This window comes from Phyllobates terribilis, unplaced genomic scaffold (assembly GCF_046119375.1).
Source record: "Phyllobates terribilis strain yellow unplaced genomic scaffold, ASM4611937v1 Scaffold_1__5_contigs__length_1240528914, whole genome shotgun sequence".
Classification (NCBI taxonomy): Eukaryota; Metazoa; Chordata; class Amphibia; order Anura; family Dendrobatidae; genus Phyllobates; species Phyllobates terribilis.
The window spans coordinates 1003103846-1003121360 of record NW_027362761.1 but is presented as its reverse complement, the minus strand read 5'-3'; the positions used below and the strand labels follow the sequence as shown (position 1 = coordinate 1003121360).

The 17515-nt window shown below is 28.6% G+C and overlaps 11 non-coding genes across 11 annotated transcripts; all 11 read right to left on the bottom strand.

Annotated features, from left to right (window-relative positions):
- Nucleotides 1–211: 211 nt before the first annotated feature.
- TRNAC-GCA (transfer RNA cysteine (anticodon GCA)) lies at nt 212–283 on the bottom strand. Its single transcript has one exon. It is a non-coding gene; the product is annotated as a tRNA-Cys (tRNA).
- Nucleotides 284–1163: 880 nt separating this feature from the next.
- TRNAC-GCA (transfer RNA cysteine (anticodon GCA)) lies at nt 1164–1235 on the bottom strand. The gene has a single exon. It is a non-coding gene; the product is annotated as a tRNA-Cys (tRNA).
- Nucleotides 1236–3063: 1828 nt separating this feature from the next.
- On the bottom strand, nt 3064–3135 carry TRNAC-GCA (transfer RNA cysteine (anticodon GCA)). Its single transcript has one exon. It is a non-coding gene; the product is annotated as a tRNA-Cys (tRNA).
- Nucleotides 3136–3540: 405 nt separating this feature from the next.
- TRNAC-GCA (transfer RNA cysteine (anticodon GCA)) lies at nt 3541–3612 on the bottom strand. The gene has a single exon. It is a non-coding gene; the product is annotated as a tRNA-Cys (tRNA).
- Nucleotides 3613–9713: 6101 nt separating this feature from the next.
- On the bottom strand, nt 9714–9785 carry TRNAC-GCA (transfer RNA cysteine (anticodon GCA)). The gene has a single exon. It is a non-coding gene; the product is annotated as a tRNA-Cys (tRNA).
- A 405-nt stretch (nt 9786–10190) lies between these two features.
- TRNAC-GCA (transfer RNA cysteine (anticodon GCA)) lies at nt 10191–10262 on the bottom strand. Its single transcript has one exon. It is a non-coding gene; the product is annotated as a tRNA-Cys (tRNA).
- A 1352-nt stretch (nt 10263–11614) lies between these two features.
- TRNAC-GCA (transfer RNA cysteine (anticodon GCA)) lies at nt 11615–11686 on the bottom strand. The gene has a single exon. It is a non-coding gene; the product is annotated as a tRNA-Cys (tRNA).
- Nucleotides 11687–12566: 880 nt separating this feature from the next.
- On the bottom strand, nt 12567–12638 carry TRNAC-GCA (transfer RNA cysteine (anticodon GCA)). The gene has a single exon. It is a non-coding gene; the product is annotated as a tRNA-Cys (tRNA).
- A 354-nt stretch (nt 12639–12992) lies between these two features.
- TRNAC-GCA (transfer RNA cysteine (anticodon GCA)) lies at nt 12993–13064 on the bottom strand. Its single transcript has one exon. It is a non-coding gene; the product is annotated as a tRNA-Cys (tRNA).
- Nucleotides 13065–16788: 3724 nt separating this feature from the next.
- Nucleotides 16789–16860, bottom strand: TRNAC-GCA (transfer RNA cysteine (anticodon GCA)). Its single transcript has one exon. It is a non-coding gene; the product is annotated as a tRNA-Cys (tRNA).
- A 354-nt stretch (nt 16861–17214) lies between these two features.
- TRNAC-GCA (transfer RNA cysteine (anticodon GCA)) lies at nt 17215–17286 on the bottom strand. Its single transcript has one exon. It is a non-coding gene; the product is annotated as a tRNA-Cys (tRNA).
- Between the last annotated feature and the right edge of the window lie 229 nt (nt 17287–17515).

Sequence of the window (17515 nt, the reverse complement as noted above, 5' to 3'; positions counted from 1 at the left end):
AGAGTCTTCCAAAGTGCTAAAAGTATCATCTTATAGATTTTTTACATTGACTTTTTACAGACAACGTTTTTCGACCTTTTGGCTGATTTTTTAAATAGATTTCATATGAAGAAAGCACATCAATATGCATTCAACGTTATATGCCTAAAATGTTTTAATGGATAAACAAGTAATAAAGCTAGAATTATTTGGTTTAAAAAGATTTATCTTCAGGGGGCACTCGGAGTTGAACCAAGGACCTCTTGATCTGCAGTCAAATGCTCTGCCACTGAGCTATACCCCCAAAACTTAATTAATGCACACTCTTTTTTTTTTTTTTTTTTAATTACATTAAAGCTATAAGAACTTTACAAAGTTTTACATTGTGATTATTTTTTCTTTCCGATGCATTTTTCTTCTCTAAAAATCTTTAATGAATTCAAAAAGTACAGACAAATAATCAGGAATTTTTATTTTACAAGTCAATTCTTAGTTTTAGAGTCTTACAAAGTGCTAAAAGTATCATCTTATAGATTTTTTACATTGACTTTTTACAGACAACGTTTTTCGACCTTTTGGCTGATTTTTTAAATAGATTTCATATGAAGAAAGCACATCAATATGCATTCAACGTTATATGCCTAAAATGTTTTAATGGATAAACAAGTAATAAAGCTAGAATTATTTGGTTTAAAAAGATTTATCTTCAGGGGGCACTCGGAGTAGAACCAAGGACCTCTTGATCTGCAGTCAAATGCTCTGCCACTGAGCTACACCCCCAAAACTTAATTAATGCACACTCTTTTTTTTTTTTTTTTTTAATTACATTAAAGCTATAAGAACTTTACAAAGTTTTACATTGTGATTATTTTTTCTTTCCGATGCATTTTTCTTCTCTAAAAATCTTTAATGAATTCAAAAAGTACAGACAAATAATCAGGAATTTTCATTTTACAAGTCAATTCTTAGTTTTAGAGTCTTCCGAAGTGCTAAAAGTATCATCTTATAGATTTTTTACATTGACTTTTTACAGACAACGTTTTTCGACCTTTTGGCTGATTTTTTAAATAGATTTCATATGAAGAAAGCACATCAATATGCATTCAACGTTATATGCCTAAAATGTTTTAATGGATAAACAAGTAATAAAGCTAGAATTATTTGGTTTAAAAAGATTTATCTTCAGGGGGCACTCGGAGTTGAACCAAGGACCTCTTGATCTGCAGTCAAATGCTCTGCCACTGAGCTATACCCCCAAAACTTAATTAATGCACACTCTTTTTTTTTTTTTTTTTTAATTACATTAAAGCTATAAGAACTTTACAAAGTTTTACATTGTGATTATTTTTTCTTTCCGATGCATTTTTCTTCTCTAAAAATCTTTAATGAATTCAAAAAGTACAGACAAATAATCAGGAATTTTTATTTTACAAGTCAATTCTTAGTTTTAGAGTCTTACAAAGTGCTAAAAGTATCATCTTATAGATTTTTTACATTGACTTTTTACAGACAACGTTTTTCGACCTTTTGGCTGATTTTTTAAATAGATTTCATATGAAGAAAGCACATCAATATGCATTCAACGTTATATGCCTAAAATGTTTTAATGGATAAACAAGTAATAAAGCTAGAATTATTTGGTTTAAAAAGATTTATCTTCAGGGGGCACTCGGAGTAGAACCAAGGACCTCTTGATCTGCAGTCAAATGCTCTGCCACTGAGCTACACCCCCAAAACTTAATTAATGCACACTCTTTTTTTTTTTTTTTTTTAATTACATTAAAGCTATAAGAACTTTACAAAGTTTTACATTGTGATTATTTTTTCTTTCCGATGCATTTTTCTTCTCTAAAAATCTTTAATGAATTCAAAAAGTACAGACAAATAATCAGGAATTTTTATTTTACAAGTCAATTCTTAGTTTTAGAGTCTTACAAAGTGCTAAAAGTATCATCTTATAGATTTTTTACATTGACTTTTTACAGACAACGTTTTTCGACCTTTCGGCTGATTTTTTAAATAGATTTCATATGAAGAAAGCACATCAATATGCATTCAACGTTATATGCCTAAAATGTTTTAATGGATAACAAGTAATAAAGCTAGAATTATTTGGTTTAAAAAGATTTATCTTCAGGGGGCACTCGGAGTTGAACCAAGGACCTCTTGATCTGCAGTCAAATGCTCTGCCACTGAGCTATACCCCTAAAACTTAAGTAATGCACACTCTTTTTTTTTTTTTTTTTTAAATTACATTAAAGCTTTAAGAACTTTACAAAGTTTTACATTGTGATTATTTTTTCTTTCCGATGCATTTTTCTTCTCTAAAAATCTTTAATGAATTCAAAAAGTACAGACAAATAATCAGGAATTTTTATTTTACAAGTCAATTCTTAGTTTTAGAGTCTTCCAAAGTGCTAAAAGTATCATCTTATAGATTTTTTACATTGACTTTTTACAGACAACGTTTTTCGACCTTTTGGCTGATTTTTTAAATAGATGTCATATGAAGAAAGCACATCAATATGCATTCAACGTTATATGCCTAAAATGTTTTAATGGACAAACAAGTAATAAAGCTAGAATTATTTGGTTTAAAAAGATTTATCTTCAGGGCGCACTCGGAGTTGAACCAAGGACCTCTTGATCTGCAGTCAAATGCTCTGCCACTGAGCTATACCCCCAAAACTCAAGTAATGCACATTTTTTTTTTTTTTTTAAATTACATTAAAGCTATAAGAACTTTACAAAGTTTTACATTGTGATTATTTTTTCTTTCCTATGCATTTTTCTTCTTTAAAAATCTTTAATGAATTCAAAAAGTACAGACAAATAATCAGGAATTTTTATTTTACAAGTCAATTCTTAGTTTTAGAGTCTTCCAAAGTGCTAAAAGTATCATCTTATAGATTTTTTACATTGACTTTTTTCAGACAACATTTTTCGACCTTTTGGTTGATTTTTTAAATAGATTTCATATGAAGAAAGCACATCAATATGCATTCAACATTATATGCCTAAAATGTTTTAATGGATAAACAAGTAATAAAGCTAGAATTATTTGGTTTAAAAAGATTTATCTTCAGGGGGCACTCGGAGTTGAACCAAGGACCTCTTGATCTGCAGTCAAATGCTCTGCCACTGAGCTATACCCCCAAAACTTAAGTAATGCACACTCTTTTTTTTTTTTTTTTTTAAATTACATTAAAGCTATAAGAACTTTACAAAGTTTTACATTGTGATTCTTTTTTCTTTCCGATGCATTTTTCTTCTCTAAAAATCTTTAATGAATTCAAAAAGTACAGACAAATAATCAGGAATTTTTATTTTACAAGTCAATTCTTAGTTTTAGAGTCTTCCAAAGTGCTAAAAGTATCATCTTAAAGATTTTTTACATTGACTTTTTACAGACAACGTTTTTCGACCTTTTGGCTGATTTTTTAAATAGATTTCATATGAAGAAAGCACATCAATATGCATTCAACGTTATATGCCTAAAATGTTTTAATGGATAAACAAGTAATAAAGCTAGAATTATTTGGTTTAAAAAGATTTATCTTCAGGGGGCACTCGGAGTTGAACCAAGGACCTCTTGATCTGCAGTCAAATGCTCTGCCACTGAGCTATACCCCCAAAACTTAATTAATGCACACTCTTTTTTTTTTTTTTTTTAATTACATTAAAGCTATAAGAACTTTACAAAGTTTTACATTGTGATTATTTTTTCTTTCCGATGCATTTTTCTTCTCTAAAAATCTTTAATGAATTCAAAAAGTACAGACAAATAATCAGGAATTTTTATTTTACAAGTCAATTCTTAGTTTTAGAGTCTTACAAAGTGCTAAAAGTATCATCTTATAGATTTTTTACATTGACTTTTTACAGACAACGTTTTTCGACCTTTCGGCTGATTTTTTAAATAGATTTCATATGAAGAAAGCACATCAATATGCATTCAACGTTATATGCCTAAAATGTTTTAATGGATAACAAGTAATAAAGCTAGAATTATTTGGTTTAAAAAGATTTATCTTCAGGGGGCACTCGGAGTTGAACCAAGGACCTCTTGATCTGCAGTCAAATGCTCTGCCACTGAGCTATACCCCTAAAACTTAAGTAATGCACACTCTTTTTTTTTTTTTTTTTTAAATTACATTAAAGCTATAAGAACTTTACAAAGTTTTACATTGTGATTATTTTTTCTTTCCGATGCATTTTTCTTCTCTAAAAATCTTTAATGAATTCAAAAAGTACAGACAAATAATCAGGAATTTTTATTTTACAAGTCAATTCTTAGTTTTAGAGTCTTCCAAAGTGCTAAAAGTATCATCTTATAGATTTTTTACATTGACTTTTTACAGACAACGTTTTTCGACCTTTTGGCTGATTTTTTAAATAGATTTCATATGAAGAAAGCACATCAATATGCATTCAACGTTATATGCCTAAAATGTTTTAATGGACAAACAAGTAATAAAGCTAGAATTATTTGGTTTAAAAAGATTTATCTTCAGGGCGCACTCAGAGTTGAACCAAGGACCTCTTGATCTGCAGTCAAATGCTCTGCCACTGAGCTATACCCCCAAAACTCAAGTAATGCACATTTTTTTTTTTTTTTTTAAATTACATTAAAGCTATAAGAACTTTACAAAGTTTTACATTGTGATTATTTTTTCTTTCCTATGCATTTTTCTTCTTTAAAAATCTTTAATGAATTCAAAAAGTACAGACAAATAATCAGGAATTTTTATTTTACAAGTCAATTCTTAGTTTTAGAGTCTTCCAAAGTGCTAAAAGTATCATCTTATAGATTTTTTACATTGACTTTTTTCAGACAACATTTTTCGACCTTTTGGTTGATTTTTTAAATAGATTTCATATGAAGAAAGCACATCAATATGCATTCAACATTATATGCCTAAAATGTTTTAATGGATAAACAAGTAATAAAGCTAGAATTATTTGGTTTAAAAAGATTTATCTTCAGGGTGCACTCGGAGTTGAACCAAGGACTTCTTGATCTGCAGTCAAATGCTCTGCCACTGAGCTATACCCCCAAAACTTAAGTAATGCACACTCTTTTTTTTTTTTTTTTTTAAATTACATTAAAGCTATAAGAACTTTACAAAGTTTTACATTGTGATTCTTTTTTCTTTCCGATGCATTTTTCTTCTCTAAAAATCTTTAATGAATTCAAAAAGTACAGACAAATAATCAGGAATTTTTATTTTACAAGTCAATTCTTAGTTTTAGAGTCTTCCAAAGTGCTAAAAGTATCATCTTAAAGATTTTTTACATTGACTTTTTACAGACAACGTTTTTCGACCTTTTGGCTGATTTTTTAAATAGATTTCATATGAAGAAAGCACATAAATATGCATTCAACGTTATATGCCTAAAATGTTTTAATGGATAAACAAGTAATAAAGCTAGAATTATTTGGTTTAAAAAGATTTATCTTCAGGGTGCACTCGGAGTTGAACCAAGGACCTCTTGATCTGCAGTCAAATAGCTCTGCCACTGAGCTATACCCCCAAAACTTAAGTAATGCACACTTTTTTTTTTTTTTTTTTTAAATTACATTAAAGCTATAAGAACTTTACAAAGTTTTACATTGTGATTATTTTTTCTTTCCGATGCGTTTTTCTTCTCTAAAAATCTTTAATGAATTCAAAAAGTACAGACAAATAATCAGGAATTTTTATTTTACAAGTCAATTCTTAGTTTTAGAGTCTTCCAAAGTGCTAAAAGTATCATCTTATAGATTTTTTACATTGACTTTTTACAGACAACGTTTTTCGACCTTTTGGCTGATTTTTTAAATAGATTTCATATGAAGAAAGCACATCAATATGCATTCAACGTTATATGCCTAAAATGTTTTAAAGGATAAACAAGTAATAAAGCTAGAATAATTTGGTTTAAAAAGATTTATCTTCAGGGGGCACTCGGAGTTGAACCAAGGACCTCTTGATATGCAGTCAAATGCTCTGCCACTGAGGTATACCCCCAAAACTTAAGTAATGCACACTCTTTTTTTTTTTTTTTTTTAAATTACATTAAAGCTATAAGAACTTTACAAAGTTTTACATTGTGATTATTTTTTCTTTCCGATGCATTTTTCTTCTCTAAAAATCTTTAAAGAATTCAAAAAGTACAGACAAATAATCAGGAATTTTTATTTTACAAGTCAATTCTTAGTTTTAGAGTATTACAAAGTGCTAAAAGTATCATCTTATAGATTTTTTACATTGACTTTTTACAGACAACGTTTTTCGACCTTTTGGCTGATTTTTTAAATAGATTTCATATGAAGAAAGCACATCAATATGCATTCAACGTTATATGCCTAAAATGTTTTAATTGATAAACAAGTAATAAAGCTAGAATTATTTGGTTTAAAAAGATTTATCTTCAGGGGGCACTCGGAGTTGAACCAAGGACCTCTTGATCTGCAGTCAAATAGCTCTGCCACTGAGCTATACCCTCAAAACTTAAGTAATGCACACTTTTTTTTTTTTTTTTTAAATTACATTAAAGCTATAAGAACTTTACAAAGTTTTACATTGTTATTATTTTTTCTTTCCGATGCATTTTCCTTCTTTAAAAATCTTTAATGAATTCAAAAAGTACAGACAAATAATCAGGAATTTTTATTTTACAAGTCAATTCTTAGTTTTAGAGTCTTCCAAAGTGCTAAAAGTATCATCTTATAGATTTTTTACATTGACTTTTTCAGACGTTTTTCGACCTTTTGGCTGATTTTTTAAATAGATTTCATATGAAGAAAGCACATGAATATGCATTCAACGTTATATGCCTAAAATGTTTTAATGGATAAACAAGTAATAAAGCTAGAATTATTTGGTTTAAAAAGATTTATCTTCAGGGTGCACTCGGAGTTGAACCAATGACCTCTTAATCTGCAATCAAATAGCTCGGCCACTGAGCTATACCCCCAAAACTTATCTAATGCACACTTTTTTTTTTTTTTTTTTTTTAATTACATTAAAGCTATAAGAACTTTACAAAGTTTTACATTGTGATTATTTTTTCTTTCCGATGCATTTTTCTTCTTTAAAAATCTTTAATGAATTCAAAAAGTACAGACAAATAATCAGGAATTTTTATTTTACAAGTCAATTCTTAGTTTTAGTGTCTTCCTAAGTGCTAAAAGTATGATCTTATAGATTTTTTACATTGACTTTTTCAGACAACGTTTTTCGACCTTTTGGCTGATTTTTTAAATAGATTTCATATGAAGAAAGCACATCAATATGCATTCAACGTTATATGCCTAAAATGTTTTAATGGATAAACAAGTAATAAAGCTAGAATTATTTGGTTTAAAAAGATTTATCTTCAGGGTGCACTCGGAGTTGAACCAATGACCTCTTAATCTGCAATCAAATAGCTCGGCCACTGAGCTCTACCCCCAAAACTTAAGTAATGCACACTTTTTTTTTTTTTTTTTTAAATTACATTAAAGCTATAAGAACTTTACAAAGTTTTACATTGTGATTATTTTTTCTTTCCGATGCATTTTTCTTCTTTAAAAATCTTTAATGAATTCAAAAAGTACAGACAAATAATCAGGAATTTTTATTTTACAAGTCAATTCTTAGTTTTAGTGTCTTCCTAAGTGCTAAAAGTATGATCTTATAGATTTTTTACATTGACTTTTTTCAGACAACGTTTTTCGACCTTTTGGCTGATTTTTTAAATAGATTTCATATGAAGAAAGCACATCAATATGCATTCAACGTTATATGCCTAAAATGTTTTAATGGATAAACAAGTAACAAAGCTAGAATTATTTGGTTTAAAAAGATTTATCTTCAGGGCGCACTCGGAGTTGAACCAAGGACCTCTTGATCTGCAGTCAAATAGCTCTGCCACTGAGCTATACCCCCAAAACTTAAGTAATGCACACTTTTTTTTTTTTTTTAAATTACATTAAAGCTATAAGAACTTTACAAAGTTTTACATTGTGATTATTTTTTCTTTCCGATGCATTTTTCTTCTCTAAAAATCTTTAATGAATTCAAAAAGTACAGACAAATAATCAGGAATTTTTATTTTACAAGTCAATTCTTAGTTTTAGAGTCTTACAAAGTGCTAAAAGTATCATCTTATAGATTTTTTACATTGACTTTTTACAGACAACGTTTTTCGACCTTTCGGCTGATTTTTTAAATAGATTTCATATGAAGAAAGCACATCAATATGCATTCAACGTTATATGCCTAAAATGTTTTAATGGATAACAAGTAATAAAGCTAGAATTATTTGGTTTAAAAAGATTTATCTTCAGGGGGCACTCGGAGTTGAACCAAGGACCTCTTGATCTGCAGTCAAATAGCTTTGCCACTGAGCTATACCCCCAAAACTTAAGTAATGCACACTTTTTTTTTTTTTTTAAATTACATTAAAGCTATAAGAACTTTACAAAGTTTTACATTGTGATTATTTTTTCTTTCCGATGCATTTTTCTTCTCTAAAAATCTTTAATGAATTCAAAAAGTACAGACAAATAATCAGGAATTTTTATTTTACAAGTCAATTCTTAGTTTTAGAGTCTTACAAAGTGCTAAAAGTATCATCTTATAGATTTTTTACATTGACTTTTTACAGACAACGTTTTTCGACCTTTCGGCTGATTTTTTAAATAGATTTCATATGAAGAAAGCACATCAATATGCATTCAATGTTATATGCCTAAAATGTTTTAATGGATAACAAGTAATAAAGCTAGAATTATTTGGTTTAAAAAGATTTATCTTCAGGGGGCACTCGGAGTTGAACCAAGGACCTCTTGATCTGCAGTCAAATGCTCTGCCACTGAGCTATACCCCTAAAACTTAAGTAATGCACACTCTTTTTTTTTTTTTTTTTTAAATTACATTAAAGCTTTAAGAACTTTACAAAGTTTTACATTGTGATTATTTTTTCTTTCCGATGCATTTTTCTTCTCTAAAAATCTTTAATGAATTCAAAAAGTACAGACAAATAATCAGGAATTTTTATTTTACAAGTCAATTCTTAGTTTTAGAGTCTTCCAAAGTGCTAAAAGTATCATCTTATAGATTTTTTACATTGACTTTTTACAGACAACGTTTTTCGACCTTTTGGCTGATTTTTTAAATAGATGTCATATGAAGAAAGCACATCAATATGCATTCAACGTTATATGCCTAAAATGTTTTAATGGACAAACAAGTAATAAAGCTAGAATTATTTGGTTTAAAAAGATTTATCTTCAGGGCGCACTCGGAGTTGAACCAAGGACCTCTTGATCTGCAGACAAATGCTCTGCCACTGAGCTATACCCCCAAAACTCAAGTAATGCACATTTTTTTTTTTTTTTTTAAATTACATTAAAGCTATAAGAACTTTACAAAGTTTTACATTGTGATTATTTTTTCTTTCCTATGCATTTTTCTTCTTTAAAAATCTTTAATGAATTCAAAAAGTACAGACAAATAATCAGGAATTTTTATTTTACAAGTCAATTCTTAGTTTTAGAGTCTTCCAAAGTGCTAAAAGTATCATCTTATAGATTTTTTACATTGACTTTTTTCAGACAACATTTTTCGACCTTTTGGTTGATTTTTTAAATAGATTTCATATGAAGAAAGCACATCAATATGCATTCAACATTATATGCCTAAAATGTTTTAATGGATAAACAAGTAATAAAGCTAGAATTATTTGGTTTAAAAAGATTTATCTTCAGGGGGCACTCGGAGTTGAACCAAGGACCTCTTGATCTGCAGTCAAATGCTCTGCCACTGAGCTATACCCCCAAAACTTAAGTAATGCACACTCTTTTTTTTTTTTTTTTTTAAATTACATTAAAGCTATAAGAACTTTACAAAGTTTTACATTGTGATTCTTTTTTCTTTCCGATGCATTTTTCTTCTCTAAAAATCTTTAATGAATTCAAAAAGTACAGACAAATAATCAGGAATTTTTATTTTACAAGTCAATTCTTAGTTTTAGAGTCTTCCAAAGTGCTAAAAGTATCATCTTAAAGATTTTTTACATTGACTTTTTACAGACAACGTTTTTCGACCTTTTGGCTGATTTTTTAAATAGATTTCATATGAAGAAAGCACATCAATATGCATTCAACGTTATATGCCTAAAATGTTTTAATGGATAAACAAGTAATAAAGCTAGAATTATTTGGTTTAAAAAGATTTATCTTCAGGGGGCACTCGGAGTTGAACCAAGGACCTCTTGATCTGCAGTCAAATGCTCTGCCACTGAGCTATACCCCCAAAACTTAATTAATGCACACTCTTTTTTTTTTTTTTTTTAATTACATTAAAGCTATAAGAACTTTACAAAGTTTTACATTGTGATTATTTTTTCTTTCCGATGCATTTTTCTTCTCTAAAAATCTTTAATGAATTCAAAAAGTACAGACAAATAATCAGGAATTTTTATTTTACAAGTCAATTCTTAGTTTTAGAGTCTTACAAAGTGCTAAAAGTATCATCTTATAGATTTTTTACATTGACTTTTTACAGACAACGTTTTTCGACCTTTCGGCTGATTTTTTAAATAGATTTCATATGAAGAAAGCACATCAATATGCATTCAACGTTATATGCCTAAAATGTTTTAATGGATAACAAGTAATAAAGCTAGAATTATTTGGTTTAAAAAGATTTATCTTCAGGGGGCACTCGGAGTTGAACCAAGGACCTCTTGATCTGCAGTCAAATGCTCTGCCACTGAGCTATACCCCTAAAACTTAAGTAATGCACACTCTTTTTTTTTTTTTTTTTTAAATTACATTAAAGCTTTAAGAACTTTACAAAGTTTTACATTGTGATTATTTTTTCTTTCCGATGCATTTTTCTTCTCTAAAAATCTTTAATGAATTCAAAAAGTACAGACAAATAATCAGGAATTTTTATTTTACAAGTCAATTCTTAGTTTTAGAGTCTTCCAAAGTGCTAAAAGTATCATCTTATAGATTTTTTACATTGACTTTTTACAGACAACGTTTTTCGACCTTTTGGCTGATTTTTTAAATAGATTTCATATGAAGAAAGCACATCAATATGCATTCAACGTTATATGCCTAAAATGTTTTAATGGACAAACAAGTAATAAAGCTAGAATTATTTGGTTTAAAAAGATTTATCTTCAGGGCGCACTCGGAGTTGAACCAAGGACCTCTTGATCTGCAGTCAAATGCTCTGCCACTGAGCTATACCCCCAAAACTCAAGTAATGCACATTTTTTTTTTTTTTTTTAAATTACATTAAAGCTATAAGAACTTTACAAAGTTTTACATTGTGATTATTTTTTCTTTCCTATGCATTTTTCTTCTTTAAAAATCTTTAATGAATTCAAAAAGTACAGAAAAATAATCAGGAATTTTTATTTTACAAGTCAATTCTTAGTTTTAGAGTCTTCCAAAGTGCTAAAAGTATCATCTTATAGATTTTTTACATTGACTTTTTTCAGACAACATTTTTCGACCTTTTGGTTGATTTTTTAAATAGATTTCATATGAAGAAAGCACATCAATATGCATTCAACATTATATGCCTAAAATGTTTTAATGGATAAACAAGTAATAAAGCTAGAATTATTTGGTTTAAAAAGATTTATCTTCAGGGGGCACTCGGAGTTGAACCAAGGACCTCTTGATCTGCAGTCAAATGCTCTGCCACTGAGCTATACCCCCAAAACTTAAGTAATGCACACTCTTTTTTTTTTTTTTTTTTAAATTACATTAAAGCTATAAGAACTTTACAAAGTTTTACATTGTGATTCTTTTTTCTTTCCGATGCATTTTTCTTCTCTAAAAATCTTTAATGAATTCAAAAAGTACAGACAAATAATCAGGAATTTTTATTTTACAAGTCAATTCTTAGTTTTAGAGTCTTCCAAAGTGCTAAAAGTATCATCTTAAAGATTTTTTACATTGACTTTTTACAGACAACGTTTTTCGACCTTTTGGCTGATTTTTTAAATAGATTTCATATGAAGAAAGCACATAAATATGCATTCAACGTTATATGCCTAAAATGTTTTAATGGATAAACAAGTAATAAAGCTAGAATTATTTGGTTTAAAAAGATTTATCTTCAGGGTGCACTCGGAGTTGAACCAAGGACCTCTTGATCTGCAGTCAAATAGCTTTGCCACTGAGCTATACCCCCAAAACTTAAGTAATGCACACTTTTTTTTTTTTTTTTTAAATTACATTAAAGCTATAAGAACTTTACAAAGTTTTACATTGTGATTATTTTTTCTTTCCGATGCATTTTTCTTCTCTAAAAATCTTTAAAGAATTCAAAAAGTACAGACAAATAATCAGGAATTTTTATTTTACAAGTCAATTCTTAGTTTTAGAGTCTTACAAAGTGCTAAAAGTATCATCTTATAGATTTTTTACATTGACTTTTTACAGACAACGTTTTTCGACCTTTTGGCTGATTTTTTAAATAGATTTCATATGAAGAAAGCACATCAATATGCATTCAACGTTATATGCCTAAAATGTTTTAATGGATAAACAAGTAATAAAGCTAGAATTATTTGGTTTAAAAAGATTTATCTTCAGGGGGCACTCGGAGTTGAACCAAGGACCTCTTGATCTGCAATCAAATGCTCTGCCACTGAGCTATACCCCCAAAACTTAAGTAATGCACACTCTTTTTTTTTTTAAATTACATTAAAGCTATAAGAACTTTACAAAGTTTTACATTGTGATTATTTTTTCTTTCCGATGCATTTTTCTTCTCTAAAAATCTTTAATGAATTCAAAAAGTACAGACAAATAATCAGGAATTTTTATTTTACAAGTCAATTCTTAGTTTTAGAGTCTTCCAAAGTGCTAAAAGTATCATCTTATAGATTTTTTACATTGACTTTTTACAGACAACGTTTTTCGACCTTTTGGCTGATTTTTTAAATATGCCTAAAATGTTTTAATGGATAAACAAGTAATAAAGCTAGAATTATTTGGTTTAAAAAGATTTATCTTCAGGGGGCACTCGGAGTTGAACCAAGGACCTCTTGATTTGCAGTCAAATGCTCTGCCGCTGAGCTATACCCCCAAAACTTAAGTAATGCACACTCTTTTTTTTTTAAATTACATTAAAGCTATAAGAACTTTACAAAGTTTTACATTGTGATTATTTTTTCTTTCCGATGCATTTTTCTTCTCTAAAAATCTTTAATGAATTCAAAAAGTACAGACAAATAATCAGGAATTTTTATTTTACAAGTCAATTCTTAGTTTTAGAGTCTTCCAAAGTGCTAAAAGTATCATCTTATAGATTTTTTACATTGACTTTTTACAGACAACGTTTTTCGACCTTTTGGCTGATTTTTTAAATAGATTTCATATGAAGAAAGCACATCAATATGCATTCAACGTTATATGCCTAAAATGTTTTAATGGACAAACAAGTAATAAAGCTAGAATTATTTGGTTTAAAAAGATTTATCTTCAGGGCGCACTCAGAGTTGAACCAAGGACCTCTTGATCTGCAGTCAAATGCTCTGCCACTGAGCTATACCCCCAAAACTCAAGTAATGCACATTTTTTTTTTTTTTTTTAAATTACATTAAAGCTATAAGAACTTTACAAAGTTTTACATTGTGATTATTTTTTCTTTCCTATGCATTTTTCTTCTTTAAAAATCTTTAATGAATTCAAAAAGTACAGACAAATAATCAGGAATTTTTATTTTACAAGTCAATTCTTAGTTTTAGAGTCTTCCAAAGTGCTAAAAGTATCATCTTATAGATTTTTTACATTGACTTTTTTCAGACAACATTTTTCGACCTTTTGGTTGATTTTTTAAATAGATTTCATATGAAGAAAGCACATCAATATGCATTCAACATTATATGCCTAAAATGTTTTAATGGATAAACAAGTAATAAAGCTAGAATTATTTGGTTTAAAAAGATTTATCTTCAGGGTGCACTCGGAGTTGAACCAAGGACTTCTTGATCTGCAGTCAAATGCTCTGCCACTGAGCTATACCCCCAAAACTTAAGTAATGCACACTCTTTTTTTTTTTTTTTTTTAAATTACATTAAAGCTATAAGAACTTTACAAAGTTTTACATTGTGATTCTTTTTTCTTTCCGATGCATTTTTCTTCTCTAAAAATCTTTAATGAATTCAAAAAGTACAGACAAATAATCAGGAATTTTTATTTTACAAGTCAATTCTTAGTTTTAGAGTCTTCCAAAGTGCTAAAAGTATCATCTTAAAGATTTTTTACATTGACTTTTTACAGACAACGTTTTTCGACCTTTTGGCTGATTTTTTAAATAGATTTCATATGAAGAAAGCACATAAATATGCATTCAACGTTATATGCCTAAAATGTTTTAATGGATAAACAAGTAATAAAGCTAGAATTATTTGGTTTAAAAAGATTTATCTTCAGGGTGCACTCGGAGTTGAACCAAGGACCTCTTGATCTGCAGTCAAATAGCTCTGCCACTGAGCTATACCCCCAAAACTTAAGTAATGCACACTTTTTTTTTTTTTTTTTTAAATTACATTAAAGCTATAAGAACTTTACAAAGTTTTACATTGTGATTATTTTTTCTTTCCGATGCGTTTTTCTTCTCTAAAAATCTTTAATGAATTCAAAAAGTACAGACAAATAATCAGGAATTTTTATTTTACAAGTCAATTCTTAGTTTTAGAGTCTTCCAAAGTGCTAAAAGTATCATCTTATAGATTTTTTACATTGACTTTTTACAGACAACGTTTTTCGACCTTTTGGCTGATTTTTTAAATAGATTTCATATGAAGAAAGCACATCAATATGCATTCAACGTTATATGCCTAAAATGTTTTAAAGGATAAACAAGTAATAAAGCTAGAATAATTTGGTTTAAAAAGATTTATCTTCAGGGGGCACTCGGAGTTGAACCAAGGACCTCTTGATATGCAGTCAAATGCTCTGCCACTGAGGTATACCCCCAAAACTTAAGTAATGCACACTCTTTTTTTTTTTTTTTTTAAATTACATTAAAGCTATAAGAACTTTACAAAGTTTTACATTGTGATTATTTTTTCTTTCCGATGCATTTTTCTTCTCTAAAAATCTTTAAAGAATTCAAAAAGTACAGACAAATAATCAGGAATTTTTATTTTACAAGTCAATTCTTAGTTTTAGAGTATTACAAAGTGCTAAAAGTATCATCTTATAGATTTTTTACATTGACTTTTTACAGACAACGTTTTTCGACCTTTTGGCTGATTTTTTAAATAGATTTCATATGAAGAAAGCACATCAATATGCATTCAACGTTATATGCCTAAAATGTTTTAATTGATAAACAAGTAATAAAGCTAGAATTATTTGGTTTAAAAAGATTTATCTTCAGGGGGCACTCGGAGTTGAACCAAGGACCTCTTGATCTGCAGTCAAATAGCTCTGCCACTGAGCTATACCCTCAAAACTTAAGTAATGCACACTTTTTTTTTTTTTTTTTAAATTACATTAAAGCTATAAGAACTTTACAAAGTTTTACATTGTTATTATTTTTTCTTTCCGATGCATTTTCCTTCTTTAAAAATCTTTAATGAATTCAAAAAGTACAGACAAATAATCAGGAATTTTTATTTTACAAGTCAATTCTTAGTTTTAGAGTCTTCCAAAGTGCTAAAAGTATCATCTTATAGATTTTTTACATTGACTTTTTCAGACGTTTTTCGACCTTTTGGCTGATTTTTTAAATAGATTTCATATGAAGAAAGCACATGAATATGCATTCAACGTTATATGCCTAAAATGTTTTAATGGATAAACAAGTAATAAAGCTAGAATTATTTGGTTTAAAAAGATTTATCTTCAGGGTGCACTCGGAGTTGAACCAATGACCTCTTAATCTGCAATCAAATAGCTCGGCCACTGAGCTATACCCCCAAAACTTATCTAATGCACACTTTTTTTTTTTTTTTTTTTTAATTACATTAAAGCTATAAGAACTTTACAAAGTTTTACATTGTGATTATTTTTTCTTTCCGATGCATTTTTCTTCTTTAAAAATCTTTAATGAATTCAAAAAGTACAGACAAATAATCAGGAATTTTTATTTTACAAGTCAATTCTTAGTTTTAGTGTCTTCCTAAGTGCTAAAAGTATGATCTTATAGATTTTTTACATTGACTTTTTTCAGACAACGTTTTTCGACCTTTTGGCTGATTTTTTAAATAGATTTCATATGAAGAAAGCACATCAATATGCATTCAACGTTATATGCCTAAAATGTTTTAATGGATAAACAAGTAATAAAGCTAGAATTATTTGGTTTAAAAAGATTTATCTTCAGGGTGCACTCGGAGTTGAACCAAGGACCTCTTGATCTGCAGTCAAATAGCTTTGCCACTGAGCTATACCCCCAAAACTTAAGTAATGCACACTTTTTTTTTTTTTTTTTTTAAATTACATTAAAGCTATAAGAACTTTACAAAGTTTTACATTGTGATTATTTTTTCTTTCCGATGCATTTTTCTTCTCTAAAAATCTTTAAAGAATTCAAAAAGTACAGACAAATAATCAGGAATTTTTATTTTACAAGTCAATTCTTAGTTTTAGAGTCTTACAAAGTGCTAAAAGTATCATCTTATAGATTTTTTACATTGACTTTTTACAGACAACGTTTTTCGACCTTTTGGCTGATTTTTTAAATAGATTTCATATGAAGAAAGCACATCAATATGCATTCAACGTTATGTGCCTAAAATGTTTTAATGGATAAACAAGTAATAAAGCTAGAATTATTTGGTTTAAAAAGATTTATCTTCAGGGGGCACTCGGAGTTGAACCAAGGACCTCTTGATCTGCAATCAAATGCTCTGCCACTGAGCTATACCCCCAAAACTTAAGTAATGCACACTCTTTTTTTTTTTAAATTACATTAAAGCTATAAGAACTTTACAAAGTTTTACATTGTGATTATTTTTTCTTTCCGATGCATTTTTCTTCTCTAAAAATCTTTAATGAATTCAAAAAGTACAGACAAATAATCAGGAATTTTTATTTTACAAGTCAATTCTTAGTTTTAGAGTCTTCCAAAGTGCTAAAAGTATCATCTTATAGATTTTTTACATTGACTTTTTACAGACAACGTTTTTCGACCTTTTGGCTGATTTTTTAAATATGCCTAAAATGTTTTAATGGATAAACAAGTAATAAAGCTAGAATTATTTGGTTTAAAAAGATTTATCTTCAGGGGGCACTCGGAGTTGAACCAAGGACCTCTTGATTTGCAGTCAAATGCTCTGCCGCTGAGCTATACCCCCAAAACTTAAGTAATGCACACTCTTTTTTTTTAAAATTACATTAAAGCTATAAGAACTTTACAAAGTTTTACATTGTGATTATTTTTTCTTTCCGATGCATTTTTCTTCTCTAAAAATCTTTAATGAATTCAAAAAGTACAGACAAATAATCAGGAATTTTTATTTTACAAGTCAATTCTTAGTTTTAGAGTCTTCCAAAGTGCTAAAAGTATCATCTTATAGATTTTTT